Consider the following 16700-nt stretch of genomic DNA (forward strand, 5'->3'; position numbering starts at 1 on the left):
CATTCATGACTTTTTCCAAGCATTAAAGACAAAAATGAAGAAAAGGATAAGGTTATCTCAGAAAATTGTAGATAAATACAAAGATGATATATGCTTTTTTATTAAAAAGGATGAAATATGGATGGAAGCAGTCATCCCAAGGACAATCTAGGTAACAGAAATGGGCTATGAGACAAATGACCACATAGTTAAAACTTATGCCAAAGCACTTCTGGAAGCCCCCAATGAACCTAAGGAAGAAGTATTTGGTAGTGCTGAAACCATAGAAAGCCAAATACAGTCCAAGAAAAGAGTGAAGAAGGTAGAGGCATTTGTGAGGAAAGGATCTAGACAAGCAAATGCCTTTAAGGAAGATTTATTAAAGAAAACTGACATAACTGAAGATGAGTTGGCTGCCCCACAACCTGAAGCTCATCTATGACCAGTAGGTACTTCTTCGGAAGGTGACATGCCAGCAACTTTTAAAAGAGTTGTTAGGAAAAGAGATCCCTCACTGGCAACCACTCCTTCACCTAGAAGGACAAGGCAGAAGCAACAAGCTGTGAGATCTCCACTCAGAAAGGTCACACCTAAAAGGAAGCTAACTCCTAAGAAAAAGAAAAAGATAAAAACTGACTTGGCACCTCTAGAAATATTGCTAAATGAGATCATAGAGGAAGGAAAACTGAAAAAACATAGCGAAAATTTATGACACCCTATCTGCTGATGAGAAAGGGCAAGTTGAGGAGAGTGTAATATTGCATATGGACATGTTCAAAAAGTTTTTGATGGAAGTTATCAATGAAATACCTGATGATTTATACAAAAGACTTGAGCCCAGAAGGCAAGGAGTGATTGAATTAGACAAGAAAGTAAAAATAGAAAAACTACTTGTTGTATATTCGGTAAACTCCCCAAAGGAAATTGATGATCTAATTGCTCAGGCAAACCGGATTGTTTTCTCCACTACACATCGACATATTTCACTGATGGCAGGAAGAGTTACAGAAGTTACAAAGGAAACAAAAGATGGTTGGGACATATTCTTCGTTGAAAAGGAAAAACAAGAAGAATACAGGAATCCCAAGCCTATTAAGGTATATCAGAAGGATAAGGACAAAGGGAAAGGCAAAGTTGGTGGACCTCCAAGCATAAAGGTTAAAGACAACCTACCTCCACCTGTGAAAATCACAACTCCTGGAGACCAACCGACAGCAGAAAGCATGGATGTAGAGGATAGTAATCCAAATCCTGAATTCCTATACACTGTAAATGTTGATACCCAAAAGATCAACATAATAGTTGATAAAGATACAACTGAAAAGTCAGATATGGCTAAAAAGCCTCCAGTAACAGGAGATACAGAGCAACCGGCAGAGGATATAGGGAAAAAGATGGAATCTAAGGTACAAACAGAGAAACCAACAGAGCTAAAGGCTCCGGAATAGGCTCACAAGGAAATAATGCCACTGATAAGCAATGAAGTAGGAAAACCAGTGCTAAAAGAAATACAAACACAAACTGACCTACCAAAGGTCAATACAAGCATGGTCACTTCCACTGGTACTCAGACTCTTGGATCATCATCAACATTCAAGTCAACTAATGTGACTGAGGTATTGCTTGAATCCATTAAGAAAATAACTGACTGCAGCTCACAGGCTTACAAAGCAATAGATGATTCAATACCAATTTTGAAGATAATTGCTCCTGATTGTAATATAGATAATAAAGATTCTCTAGGACAGTTGGATACATTATGTAAATACATTTTTGGAAATATTGATAAAATAAAGGAAGAATCAGTAAAGGACATAGTAGAAAAGGAGAAACATAAATTCTTTGAAGAAGAAATAAAGAAGTGTAACAGAGACTTTGACACACTTCTACCAGAACTGTGTAGTTTGTTGAAAGAATATAAAAATTTGTATAAAGACACATGCAAAACAAACTTCTTGACTGTAGATATTGACAAGAAAATAAGCAAGACACAGGATGAGATAAATAAGCTTGTAGTCAATTTTGTCAACTCACCGGATTCACTATCTATTTTTGAAGATAAGTTAGCAAATTTTGAGGAAGAATTGCTTAAACAAGAAAGAGAGAAAGAGAGAATAATAAACAAGGCAAAACACTTGAGATCCAAACTGGTTCCAAGATTGGACTATCTAGCATCTCTGCGGAAGGAAATCTTAGAGGCATTAGCATAGGGAAGTAAAACACTAGCAGAGCAATTACAACATCTCACCAGTACTGTGAAGAGGACTGAAACAACAATAAAAGATAGCAAAAAGTTTATGGATAGTATAAACTTAATTTTGGGCAATCTTTTTCAGATAATAACTACCCAACTACAAGGTTGAGGATATGACTACAAACTCTACTAACATCTTGACAACCTTTGTCATTGATGCCAAAGGGGGAGTAGTAGGATGAGAAAGTTCAAAGACAGGAATCATATGCTCAGAGGGAGCCCTTCATATTTTTGGTAAACATTCTTTTTGGTAAAAAAATTTTTGGACTACACATTTTGGACACTTTTTGAAATTTCTCATGAGTGTTGCCATCAATGCCAAAGGGGGAGATTGTTGGCATACGGACACTCCAATGAGACATTGTGTGTGATTGAAGGTTTTGTCATTGATGACAACCTTGCAATCCTATGGCGCCGACAAGACTTCATACTGGCAAAGCATTGCACAAGCAAGACAGTGCACCAGCATCAACAAGATCACTCTACACCGGCACTGGCACCAGCACAGAAGAAAAGATGTATACCGGCATAAAGGCCGACAGGATTTTTGATATGTAATATTTTGTTTATTATTGTAAGCTGACTTGGCAAATTGTAAAATGACTCTTGTATATAAAGGAGATAATTGTAGACATTTAGAGAGAAAAAATAGTAGCGAGCATAAAAGAAAATTATTAGGCAGACCTAATGTGCGAATTATAGGTGAAGGGTATATGTAAAGAACAGAGTTAGAACCGGTACTAAATCTAGCATTGGAGATGCTATTGTAAAGCAGTACAGATCTTTGGATTAGTATAATCCTTATTGTAAGTCAGTGTGACTTATCATTGAGCAGTGAGCTCTAGGCAGTTGGCCTTCCTGCATGTGCAGGCCCCTATTGTAAGCAATATTCTCTTATTGGCCAATGAGTGAATATTGTGGGTCACAAATCCCACTGAGGTTTTTCCCACACCGGGTTTCCTCGTTAGACATCTTGTGTTATGGTGTTCTTTTCATGTGGATGTTTTTGGTTCTATTTATTGCATTAATTCTTGCATACCGGTATACTGCTATTTTATGTTCTGCATGTTTTAACTTAAGAAATTCTTATCACCGGTTAGATACTGATTCATCCCCCCCTCTCAGTATCTGTGGGAATCCTAACAGTGTTGCCATCAATGCCAAAGGGGGAGATTGTTGGCCATTTGGTGGAATTGATTATGTGTTGCATTGATGTTTTGTCATTGATGCCAACACTAACTGTTTGGATTCTTTACCGGCACCCTTCTAGTCCCGGTAGGTTGAGTGGTTTCTGGTTAATTTGGATCCGACATGATCCGGTAGGCTCTGGTATGACTTGGTTATGGAATTGGATTATTCATGATACTCATGCTCATATTCAGTCAGTTGGTTTTGGTCTGGTGATTGGATCCTATCCTGTTTGCTTGGAAGCTTGGTTTATGGTTCCGACGAGGGTTTCACCGACAGAGCTTTTGATGTCGATCTTTGATGAAATGCATGTGGTGTTGGTGCAGCTTCTGGTAGAGTTTCAGGATGTTGTTGGTGATCATGTCCGAGACTTGGCAGATGGAGATCATTGTTGTAGTGTGTGGACCTATATTTAGTATCGGTTGATGTAACGTGTGGATTGGGCCTCTCGATGCATTTCCAGGATATCTTATGTGTTGGATATTATTTGTTTGATCTAAGGCCGACATGGTTTGTATTTATGTAATTATTTTATTATCTAGTGGCCAACATAATTGTTTATGGTTGAGGGTTTGTATATATAATGTAAGATCTCATTATAGATCATCATGGTAGTGATAGGTGGTCTGGGATATGGATATGTAATGTGTGAATAATGTAATATCATTCAGGCAGAGGATTTGGTCGATCATTTGAGATTGAATTGGGTTTATGTAAGAGGATTTAGTCCTTCGGTATTGAGCTTAACTGGAACTATACTCAGGCATAGGAGATGCTATCTTTTGCAATTCAACACTTCTCCCGATTGTAGTCTAGATTTATATGTAGTCAGTGAGACTCCTTTTGTGATGAGAAGTGCACTCTAGGTTGTTGGCCTTCCTGCAAGTGTAGGCCCCTCAATTGTAATTCACATACTTACTGTAGAAGTATTATCTGACTCTGGGTAGGCTTCCCACCGTGGTTTTTCCTTTTATCGGGGTTTCCTTGTATAAATCTTGGTGTCATGTGGATGGTATTTATTTTGTGATTATTGTTTATGCTTAATTGGTTTAACTGCTATTCTGGTATTAATGTTTTGGGTTCTGGTATTAAAGTTTTAATTGCTAATGGTTCTGGTAATTTGTGACAACTAATTCACCCCTCCCCCTCTCAGTTGTCTTCTGGTTATTTGAATTGTCTAACATCCTCTACAACTCAGTTTCTACCTTGTCAGATCTTCTCTGAAACTCACTCTTCTCTCCTTCACTCTTTGTTGTTATCTTACCAGTTCAGACAATGTCAGTTTAACAAACTGTTATACTCTATAACAGTTGACCGGTTATCTTAAACCTTCCTTACCGGTTCTTCAACTAACACTCGATCACTTCAAGATTTTTCTCTCAACACTCAGACTGGTCAACTTGGCAGAATCACACTTCATCCAACATACTATCTCTTTTCTCCACATCGACTTAAGTCTTTGATCTGCATATTTATATACATTCTTTCCTACCAAAAACAAAAACTCAAACTTCACGCATTTAGGGTTTTCTTCACCGGCCTCGATCCATATCAAATTGGATCTCATCTTCTTGAATCGACAACCTACAACAGTTCAACAAAAAGCTTTGTCCTCTTTTTATTCTTCCTATAAATGTTTATTATATTTAGCAAACTGGACTCTATTCATCAGTCTTGATTTTGTCGATCACAATAAATGATCTGACTGTTTCTTTCTCCAGATCAGCAAGATGATTAGATATCTTGCTTTGATCATAATGTCAAAGAATAAAATCTTTGCCCTTCGATCTTCTTTGAGCCGCAATCCTCTACAACCAATCCATGATTTTCACAGTCGACATTTAATACCGACCTAGTTGACAACTACCTCGTTGATGCACCATTCACCTACCACTGCATGTTCACCACCTGGAGTCCACGTGACACTTCTATCAGCATCTAGCTCACTTGATTGTGTCGGTTCAACTTTGGTCACCGACCGAACATGCTACCAGTATACACTAACAGGTTAACCTTCATATCGTGCACTTCACTATTGTTCTGGTTAGGTCATGTTATATCGGATTGCACTTATTGGGTTTGCTTGCTTACCCCTGACAAACTTACTAGTCAACATCCCATACCGGTTGACACCAACATGCCAACAATCTCCAATGCTGGTAACAACATCTTGCATATAGGTTGACATCAATGACAATACAATGCCAACAAATATAATACACACAAAGTTAGCTCACAATGGATATTGAAGTGATACGGTATGCCAAATAATTATTTAAAATTTATTTTAAAAGTTTAAAGTTCAAATTTATGAATATAGAAGTGACTTGGATTAAACTTATACCTATAAATATTGTAAACAGCTAAAATTGGTATATTGTCTATTACCTAATAATTTGACCATTTCCTTTATAATTAATTGAATGAATCTTTATTCATCCAATTAATTATCTATTTTTGTCTATTTGTTAACTAAATCATATTTTATTATCTAATTAATAAAGTCATTTTTCATTCACTATGCATCACTATTCACCCACATCACATGTATAGCCTAAAAATATTAATCAATCTTATTCTATAATCCACCCTAGATAAATATTTATTTATCTAAGTCCCCCATCCTCACCCCAAAAATTAAATAAATATGTTATTTATTTAATTATCTATATTATTCATGTTTCATTAAGTGCATTAAAATCCATTAAACCCTTAATATTTCTCTTGCACTTTCAAAATTGTAATTAAATCTCCTCAAATCATGTGCAATATGCAAATATTTACCAAGGTATGTCATTTGTACACAACACACTAGCCTTTGTTCATGTCACATGGGTCGAAGGATTCGCCCATCCCTTAAGGGTAATCCAAAGTACCCATTTTATATCTCATGGACCTCCATTTTCTCCTAAAAGAATTTCTACCATTTTCTCTCATCAATCCATCTACCCTCTACATCATAGATCATGTGAGGACACTTGTCTTCTTCTCATCATTCCAGGAGTCTCAGCCAACTTGAACCATTAATTTTTACATTTAATCCAATTCAAGCAATATTATAGCCAAAAATCTATATATAAGATGTCATCCTAAGCCATTTCAACATCTTGACCTTATGCAATATTATGTTGTTGGTGAAGGCACTCACATACAACCAAATCCATCATCCTTAAGCACAACCATAATTTCTTGGGGCAATAAGGGTTGGTATTGGTGAGAACTTTGTTTGTTTTCATTGATGTTTCCTAGCCTTTATGCTTTATCTAAATGTTATATTTGATTGCGAGTGAAATAAAGTATATTACATCTCTACATGCACTCTAACTCTGTTCATCCTGATGATGGATCATAGAGTGTGATTCATAACGTTGATGAAAAAAATAACACACAATCGAATCCGAAAACAGTTGATTGAATTTTCATAGATCGTGGAAATCTTATGTCTATAATAAAGTATATTGTTTAATTTGTTCTCTTATGCCCTAATTTTTATGTATACAAATATAATCCAAATTAATACAAGATAAAATTAAAGATCAAAAGTAAATCTTTACAAATTAATAATAAAAGATAAAAATACATAATATCATAAATGAAATTCACATGAATTTAAAATACAAGAGGAATAAAATAAAATAAAATAAAAAGGGCTCTATTTCAATATAATTTCAGTTTTATTTAATCCTCTATAGTTATCCACTTATGTGGAGAAAGTCACTCCCTATTGCCAAGTCACGGAAAAAAACAAATAAAAAAAACCCAAACCCATTTAAAGCAATATTTATGATTGTAAGGTGAGATAGGAAAATTTTCACCATTGGTAAGAGACAGCAATGATTAAGACATAGGTAACATGCAGAAAAAGTAAAACCTACGCAAGACAAAGTGATGAAATATGTTTTATGGATAAAAGTATTATAATTATTATTTTATTACATTATGATACCGTTCACAAGAAATCGAAGTTTCCAGACTTACACACTTTCTCTTTATTACTTCCGTTAGATTTTGTGACTTCTATTTCCATCATTGCTTTCACTATTTCAGCTAATTCTCAAGTTCTATTATTCATTATTTTATATTGTAAAGGAAAACAATTTTTTTTTTGGAATAATAAAGAATGAAATATACAAATTTTTAATTATGTAGAGATGTCTTGAATGTAATTATATGATTGTGCACAGTTTAATAAAATATTTATTAAAAATTCTAATTATAATAAGAATAATATAGCAAATAGTTATACACTTTAATGAATTATATGAATATTAATGTGAGAATAATAATATTAAAGAAAAATAATAATAATATTAACAAATTATGTAAGGGTAGTTTTAGTTTTTTTATTTCAAGGCCACAACCGAAGGTTTTCTTGCTGGTTCTTTCTTGCCGGTATGCCGTTTGAACCCGTTGTTAAAAAAAATTATGATTAATAAAAAAGTTTAGTGGCTAGCCCACTTTTATTGAAAAAAAAAAAATTATTAAAGAAAAATATTATGACTGAATTATAATGATGGAATAAATTGTATTTTAATTAAAGAATAAGTGAAATATCAAAACATATAATAGGTAAATGTGGTTGTATAAAGCATAACAATGTATGAAAGGTGGTAATTGATCAAGACTCAACACTCATAATAGATGGAGCTAACTAGAGATAGGATTGCAACTCAACTTGGACTAGACAAGTGGTTGTTAGGTGCACAAGACATGCATGTGTAATTGATATACACACTAACTAGATAAGTGGCAAACAAGTGCATCTGGCATAGACACAATTTATCGACACAACTAACTTTATCCTAACTGGGTATGTATAAAGCAATATAGTAATAAGCTACTGCTCCAGCCCATACCTCAAACGGATGGTAAGGTTGTGCCAAGTCTTTGGGTTCTTCCCTTGTAGGTCCAAGGTTCAACTCTCGTCAATTGGGTTGTTTGAGCATACCCATTCATCCATCGAGGCATTCTCACCTCAACTCGCCCCCTTCATACCTCAAAACTAAACAAAAAAGTAAGACTGGGGCAAGGTGTGGTTGGGAAGTATTACTTTCTCTCAATGAAGGTGAGAAATTAGAATGTATTGCTAAAGGACAAGGATGAAAATGGTCCTAAAAAGTCACTATGAATGAGATCAATGATTTTTGAAGCACTACAAGTCATCTCTTTGTCAAAATTTTCCTTCAGATGCATGCCCAAGGTCCAATGATGACATACACCATTTGAAAAATATATTTGTTGCATTATTATGATCATATCTTATGTGCTAAGTTGTTAAAGATAATGGTAGTTGAGATGGCCTATTGAACTAATCATCTCATAGTTTATTAATAGATTATGGGTGAGCAAAGAAATAGAAGAGGAATTGGGAATAAATTGGAGAAAGCATAAATTTGGGAATGATGATTGAATTTTCCAACTATAATTGGATCATTAATTTTTTTATTAGACTTGATGAAAGAAAATCTATAGTGATTCAACTTTTCTATCATTCCTAAGATGAATGATGTAGTAGATTGAGAGAAGTTTGGTGGACAAGTTAAGGAAACATAGAACATCCTCAAATTTGTCGTTGTCTTAATCAATTATTCCTTTCCAAATAACATCTATAGGATAATCATCAATAATCATATATGAGGCACAATGCAAGGTTCCAATGGAGAAAGAATTGTATCATAACCCATGTGGTGTGAAGCACTAGAGCATACACTGTTCCCATAGTCAACATTAATCTTTTTATAAAAAGACTCAAATGTGAGTACAACATACACTTTTCACATGGTCAACATGTGATTTTGAAAGCTAAAAACAAAGGTAGCATATTCTCAACCAATTTTTCTTAATGTACTAAATACAATATTGAGTTATTCTCTAAGGTCATTGACCTTTATTACATATTCTAAAATATTGTCCAAAATCTTGGGGCATGGACTAGTCTTGAATGTTTTCAAATCTCTTGGGACCTAGACCTGTGATAACATTACCATTTTGATATCCTTGAACCTCACTATTTTGTACCATGAAATATTTTAAGTGGGTCTCATGCCTCTATAGATTTTGTACATAAATCAAAGATGAAATAAAATATCAAGGGAAACAATAGTAAGCAAACATCCAATAACTTTAGTGCCTTCAATTAACCAACTTAACTTACTCTTTTCATCCTAAGGTTCTTTAATTTGTTCTAATATGTAAGGAGTATATCCTAAGTTTATTAAAATACTACATGCATTTTATTTTTATATTGCCTAACTATATGGATTTTACAATGGAGCCTTAGGATTACTAAAGTGGAGGAAAGGTAAAGCATACACAAAAACTCAAAATAGAGATAATATCACATAGAAATATAATAGAATCCCCTAAATTACTATAAATATTATCCCACCAACAAAACATAAGAGGTACTTTATAGATAAGTGTATTTACAATACTGGTTTATATTTTCTAGAGTTTTTACATTGTCTAATTATGAAAAGAAATCTAGAAGAATAGTAAAATTATAGCAAGGCAATAATTATCTTAGAGCCCACAAGGTCTCAACAACCCAAGGAGATAAATGTATGGGAAGTCATTCGTCGCCCACAAGAGGAAGGAAAGCCGGTGCAATGGGAGGATGACACTTCAGACCTCAATGCCCTCGAAAATCAAACCCTGGATAATTCCATCATGGAAGAGTAAAAACATGGTTCTTGTTTTTTGTTTTTTGGTACCAAGAATATTTCCTTGATTCGATGTAAAAGGGAATTCGATGTCAGCCGATATGGCATGCTAATTCTGGCAGTTTTTTTGATATTTTGATATATTATATCAAATTAGATATAGCAACTATAGGCTTCCCAGAAAAATGTATATTTTGATGAAGCTTATTTTGTAAAATTGGGTGACTAGACCCTTTATAGCGTAGGTTTGGATTTTTGCATTTGTATTCGAGCTAGGATTCAAAGTTTTCTTCCTAGTTCTTTCTCTGATGAGCTCTCAAACTAGGTTTTATAAATATTAATATATTAAGTGCTCACTACTTTTTGTTTAAAAAAAAAAAATTATCTTAGAGCACTATGTAGTGTTTAAAAATTATCCTTTATTTTTTTTAAATGGGTCTCAAATCTAAGTTTGTTTATGAAACTTAAGAGGTTTCCAAGTTTCAAAAACTAGGAGCACATTGTGTAATGTGATAAATGAGACTCACTAGTCTAAACATGCAAGCTAAGAATCAAAACAATTTACATCAAAAATAGATTCAAGAATAATCAATAAACATAACCAAAACCTAATGGGAGAGCTAGGCAAAATGATTGAGTTTGTTAGGACCCAGAGGCAACTGAGAGGGGGGGGGGTGAATCAGTTGTCTATTAATGTCAACCCAAATATACTTTAACCAAACTTGATACTTAATACTGGTAAACCAAACTTAATGCCAGTAAATAGATTAACAGTTAATAACAGTACCGGTGAAACTTAATGCATGAAACAGAAAGAGAAACAATGTCCACAACACATAACATAGAGATTTGTATGTGGAAACCCTTTAAGGGGAAAAACCACGGTGGGAAACCTTACCCACAATCAAATGATACTACTACAGATAGTATGTGTATACAAATGGGTTCTGTACATGCAAATAGGCCAGCTACCTAGAGCTCACTAATCAATCACAAAATGAGAGTCAAACTGACTACAATTGGATGATTAAATCCAATGATAATGTACTACTCAAAGTAGCATCTCCAATGCTAGATTTAGTATCGGTTAAGCTTGGATTGTCTCCTTCAAACCTTCCTTGAATCTTCAAACGATGTTTGTGTGAGTAGCTCTTCTTATATTCGTATATACCAAATATCACAACCTTATAATACCTTATCTCATCTCCTATATCAATCTCACAATTGAGATCTTACATATATACCAAAACCTAAGACCAAATGTGTAGGTCGGCTTACTAAGAATAATATAATAAAATCTATTACAAGTAAGTCAAGATGTGATGCATCATGTCGGCTCAACAATATTAATTGATTAAACCATCTCCATAATGTGTCATGCTGATCTGGAATAGATAACGCTTGTCGGTCCATAACCTAGACCAATTTGTTGGTAACAACAAATATGTCAACCCGATTAGACCAATAACCAAATCTCCAAAACCAAGTGTCCAAACCATTTCTTCGACATAACCAAGTGATCTTTAGATGATAACAAGTCATCCTCAGTACCGGTGAACAATATAACCTGTCGGTGAACCAGATACTGGTGACTGTGCATAAGTCACTAAACTTGTTGGTGAACATAACCAAAGATCTCCAGAAGGATAAGTGTTGATAAGTGTTGACATCAATGACAAAACCAATGCAACATATCCATAATACCAACAAAGTTATTATTTTGCCTATGATTTGATTGATTTGGATAAGATAGATGCAAAGAACTAGATAAATAGTACAAAAGTGGCTATAATCAATTCATAAACAAGTAAATGCAAAACTAATATTAAACCTTTGAGAAAAAATCTAGAAATAAAGATTAGAAAGGAACTTATGTCTGCAGTATGGGCCTAAAAGTGTTGTACTATGTGGGTAGGTTCCATAATCCTACAAGTGTCTGATGCAAATATTAGAGGCAGATTCAGGATCAGGATGTTGCTCAAGATATCTCCCCGAAATTTTGTCAAAAAAGTGTCAGATTATGTGGCTAAGCCATAGTGTCCAGGGTTTTCTGCTTCTTCAAAATTTGGCTCTCTTTATCTTGGTCTACACTTTCTAAATCTATAATCCTTCTCTACTAAAATTGAAACCTACACACACAAGAGATGAAAAATCGTGTTGGGTTTATAGGGGTTTGCCTAGGTCAAACCTATAATGATAAACTAATAGAAAATAAAGATTACCCTTGCAAGGCAAAGGCTAAATCTAAAATCAAATGCTTGAATGGAAGTGCTAAATTGAAAAGATTATACCTTCAATTGATGATGCAATTCTCTAAGGATAAGTCATCCATGTGTTGATACAATAACATGATAAATCATCACAAAATCCATCATGAAAACATACTTGAAAATTCTTTGTTTTATCTTAATGCTCCTTGAACTTATATTTTCTCTTAAAGAATAATAATTGCTCTTAAAATGACAACTTGTAGATGATGAAATGAATTATGGATGATGTCATATAGGGTTCTCAAGGTAAATTCACTATTTGGCTGATTTGCAATGGTCATATCCCAACTTCAAGGATAGATCAAGAAATTTCAAGGCCAACACATTGTCCTCCCAAAATTTTAGCCAAAAATGTTGGACTATATAGGCCCAATTTTTTATGGATGTGAGATGATAGGGCCTTGATATTGGATCTGTAATTTATATGAGAAATGACAGCATTTAAGTGGGGGAAAAAGTTCATTTAACTTTAAATTGAGATAGGACCCATATAGACTTAAAATGATATAAGAGAAAGGGCATAATAAAAATAAGGGTCCAAATAGGAATGTGTTGAAGTTCCGAAGTAGATATATAGGACTCATATTCTTGAATTGAGGATTAATTCAAGACAAGAAAAGGTCCCAAGATACTTAGAGGAATGAAAAAATTAAAATAAATCTTAAGGAAAGTTTGAAATCAAATTGATAATTAAAGGAATACAATTTATGTCACTATATTTAGCCCCCAGTTTAGTGGGATTATGAACTTACACTCATACTCATAGTAAAGTAGAAGTGAACAAATAGAGCATTTGAGAGAAATACAATCTAGGGATGGGATATTACTAAGTTTGAGGGATGTGCAAGCCCCCAAGAACATGATCCTATCAATCCATGCAAATAACCTTCATCTAAAGAAAGCAATGTTGGTTCTAAAGCAAACAAAAGGTTCCAAGTCAACTAGTTGAAGAGACCTCAACATCAAAATGTCTCAACTGCTAGTATAATTCTTGATATGTTATTGCAATAGAACAAGTGTACTTTTAGAAATTTAACAAGGGCATACACCAATTGAGAAGAAATATGGCTTCTAAGTCTAGTAAGGAGCTTCTTACTATGAGTCATATGAGAAGAGAGAAAGAAACATGAACTTCATTGGCCAACAAGGTCTATTATGTTGGGCGATTCATGTAGAGAAACAAAACCATCACACTAAAAATCCATGATATACTAGTCAATCAAGATCTATGGAGACACAAACACCAACAACAAACAACACTTGTGGAGACGTAAATAGCAACAATGATCGCACTAGCAAGAAATGCTATACTAGGTGACCAACAACAAAGCTTGATAACCATGCCTTATGGGTAACTAGATGTAACACAATACCACCACTTTAGGGGCACATCAATGAATCACCATGAGCAAAATGAAGGCCTCGTATGAACCCCCCTCCCCTCCTCCCTTTAAGATGGTTGCATACTTCCATGTTGATATCTTAAGGTAGATAGAAATCAAGTATAAACACCTTCAACACAAAGAAGATACCCTTAGCAAACATACATGTGTTCCAAGCTAGGAAGAAAGATCCTTGTAAAGGATACATTTTTTTAAGCAAGGAAGAGATAGTTGTAAAAGAGATATCTTGCAACAAGTGTAAAGGGATCATTTTCAAGGGTACATGACTCTTGGAGAGAGAGGAAGAGATATTTTAGTAAAGATATCTACCTCCAAAAAAGAGGAGATATTTAATAAATATGACATCTTTGAAACTAAGAAAGGGGAAGGAGATTAAGAATACACACCTTTCCTCTTTCTAGTAAAGGGGATTCTTGATGAGGGATTTAATGCTTTATATCATCAAGGAGAGACCATTTAAAAGACATATGCTTTCAAGAAATGAATAGGTCCTCAATTCTATGCAAGAAAGGAAAACCATCAAAAAATATGCAACTCAACAAGGGGAAAGTGGATCCTAAGGAGGGAGGAATGATTGAAAACTATTATTACCCCCTAGCATAGAGAAAAGAATAAATAAGATATTATGTTGGTAATCAAGTATCATTGCACGTGAAATTGTACCAGTATCAATGAAAATGAGCCCTTAAAAGTTAAGATACCAATGTCTAATTGTGAGGAGCAACATAATAGGTACTTAAATGTTATTTAGAAGCTATAATATGATGGTGCAACTCATTCTCACCCGTTATTTGAATGATACTAGAGTTACAATAAGTTGTTGAATTTTACACTCCAAATCATGACATTGACTAGTGGAATGGCCATAGATTTGATGATATTTTCAAAAAGAAGGATTTTTCTTATTTTGTTTACAATTATTCCTTCAATTTTTCAAAGGGAAAGTGATCAATTTGTCTTGATGAGAAGTTAGGAAATGAAGAAATGGATGTAGTAGACAATGGAGGAGCGGATGTTGACAAAGGAGGAAGTTGGTAACCTAAACCCTCTTTATAAAAGGTATGTAGATTTCTCATTAACCTCAATATAGTTTTGTTGCACACATCCTAATCCATGCCCATTACATCTATGTTTAGAATCAAATATAGGTAGTGAAATATCAAGGAGAGAGCTCATTCTTAGTTTCAAAGTCTCAAGAGGCTCAATCATCATAAAGATATGTGCTAGAAAAATAGGCTGGAATGGATTTAGAAGCTTGGATGAATGAAACACAAGGCTCCTTCCAAGATTCATACTTGGACTAGCATACCTTAAAGTCTTCATGAAAGGAACATGTAAATTTTGATGAACCTCAATTTTCTCTGACAAAGCATTATCGATGGGAAAATATATTGTAGAAAGAATCTTAGTGTGAAAATAATATATGCATCCTACTTCATCTTGAACAACATCATAGTGATTGAGATCAAACTTGATTGAGTATATTTCATTGCCATGTATAAATTTGATTATGTGGTAAAGGGTAGAAGGGACTACTTTCAGAGCATGAATCCATAGTCTACCTATAGGAAGGTTATAATTGAGAATATCAAGAATGACATGGATAGGCATGGGTAAAGTCACATGTCCTACTGTAATAGGTAATTTGAATATACCAAGTGACTTACTACCAATATTATCAAAGCCATGAACATAGAGAGAAATAGGTTGAATGAAGGAATAATCCAAATTAATCTCATCTAATAAATCAATGCTACAAACATTAAGGTCTGAACCATTGTCAATTAGGGTATGTCTTATCTTATATTCACAAACGAAAGGTGTGATCATAAGGGGATTATTATCATTTTCAACCTCTAAAGAAGGTAATTCATCTTGTGAGAACACAATATCATTTGGTCTAGCAGAAGTAGAGGAAACTAAATTTTGTAAGGATTATTGTGTCGACAAACAGGATTAAGGTGAAATTTGAACCAAATCCTAAATCTATTCAATAAGATTAGGCTCCCTACTAGTATGTTGTAAAAGATGAGGAAAGGAAGAAGTAGGAAGAACACTATTTAGATAGTAATATGTGTGAGCCACTGTATAATAAATGAATAATGATGAATCAGTTAGTACAAAACTAGTACTGAGAGGGGGGGAGTGAATCAGTATAGACAAAAACTTTCCCAGAACCAGTTTGACTACAAAGACTGCACTTAACTGGTAAACAGTAACACCCGTCTAAATCCGGGCACTACCGATAAAACACAATGAGAGTATGAAAGACATAAACCGGTAAACACTTAGATCTCTACACAATCTAATATCTCATCTCCACTACCCGTATGCATAAACAAGTAATATATCATCAGAAATATAATGACTTCCGATTCAACATGCTTTACCACTTGACAGAAAATATTAAAGCATCACATATGACACATTGATTTTTCACGTGGAAACCCAACTGGGAAAAACCACGGTGGGGATGAATACCCACAAGCTGTTCTTTGAACTCTTTTGAAGTCAGCTCTGTTAGGAGCCTAGTCTGGTTAAAGACTTTTACAATAGGTTCTTCTAGGAACCGATCCTGCTAGAGATCACCCAGTTAAGGGATGGCTAAATACCCAGTTAAAGGTTACCTCGCAAGAGGATTTGAAGAACTCATTGAAATGAGTCACCCTGTTAAAGGATTTACACAAAAGCCTGTTAAAGCTACCCGGTTAAGGGATTTTCCAACTGCTAAAATGGTTAGAAGTCAATAGGTAATACACCGATCTGATAACAACACTCAATGCCAAGGCAGATCCACTTTAGCTCCTTTGCTTCTGCAATCACACTCTATAGGTATCAACACACTTCTCTAGTCTCGAAAGAATCTAGTATCTCTTCACTTGGATACACACATAACATTTGCCAACAACTTTAAAATGAAAAACATCATCGACCTTATAGGAAA

The sequence above is a fragment of the Cryptomeria japonica genome, chromosome 3 (assembly GCF_030272615.1).
Source record: "Cryptomeria japonica chromosome 3, Sugi_1.0, whole genome shotgun sequence".
Lineage (NCBI taxonomy): Eukaryota > Viridiplantae > Streptophyta > Pinopsida > Cupressales > Cupressaceae > Cryptomeria > Cryptomeria japonica.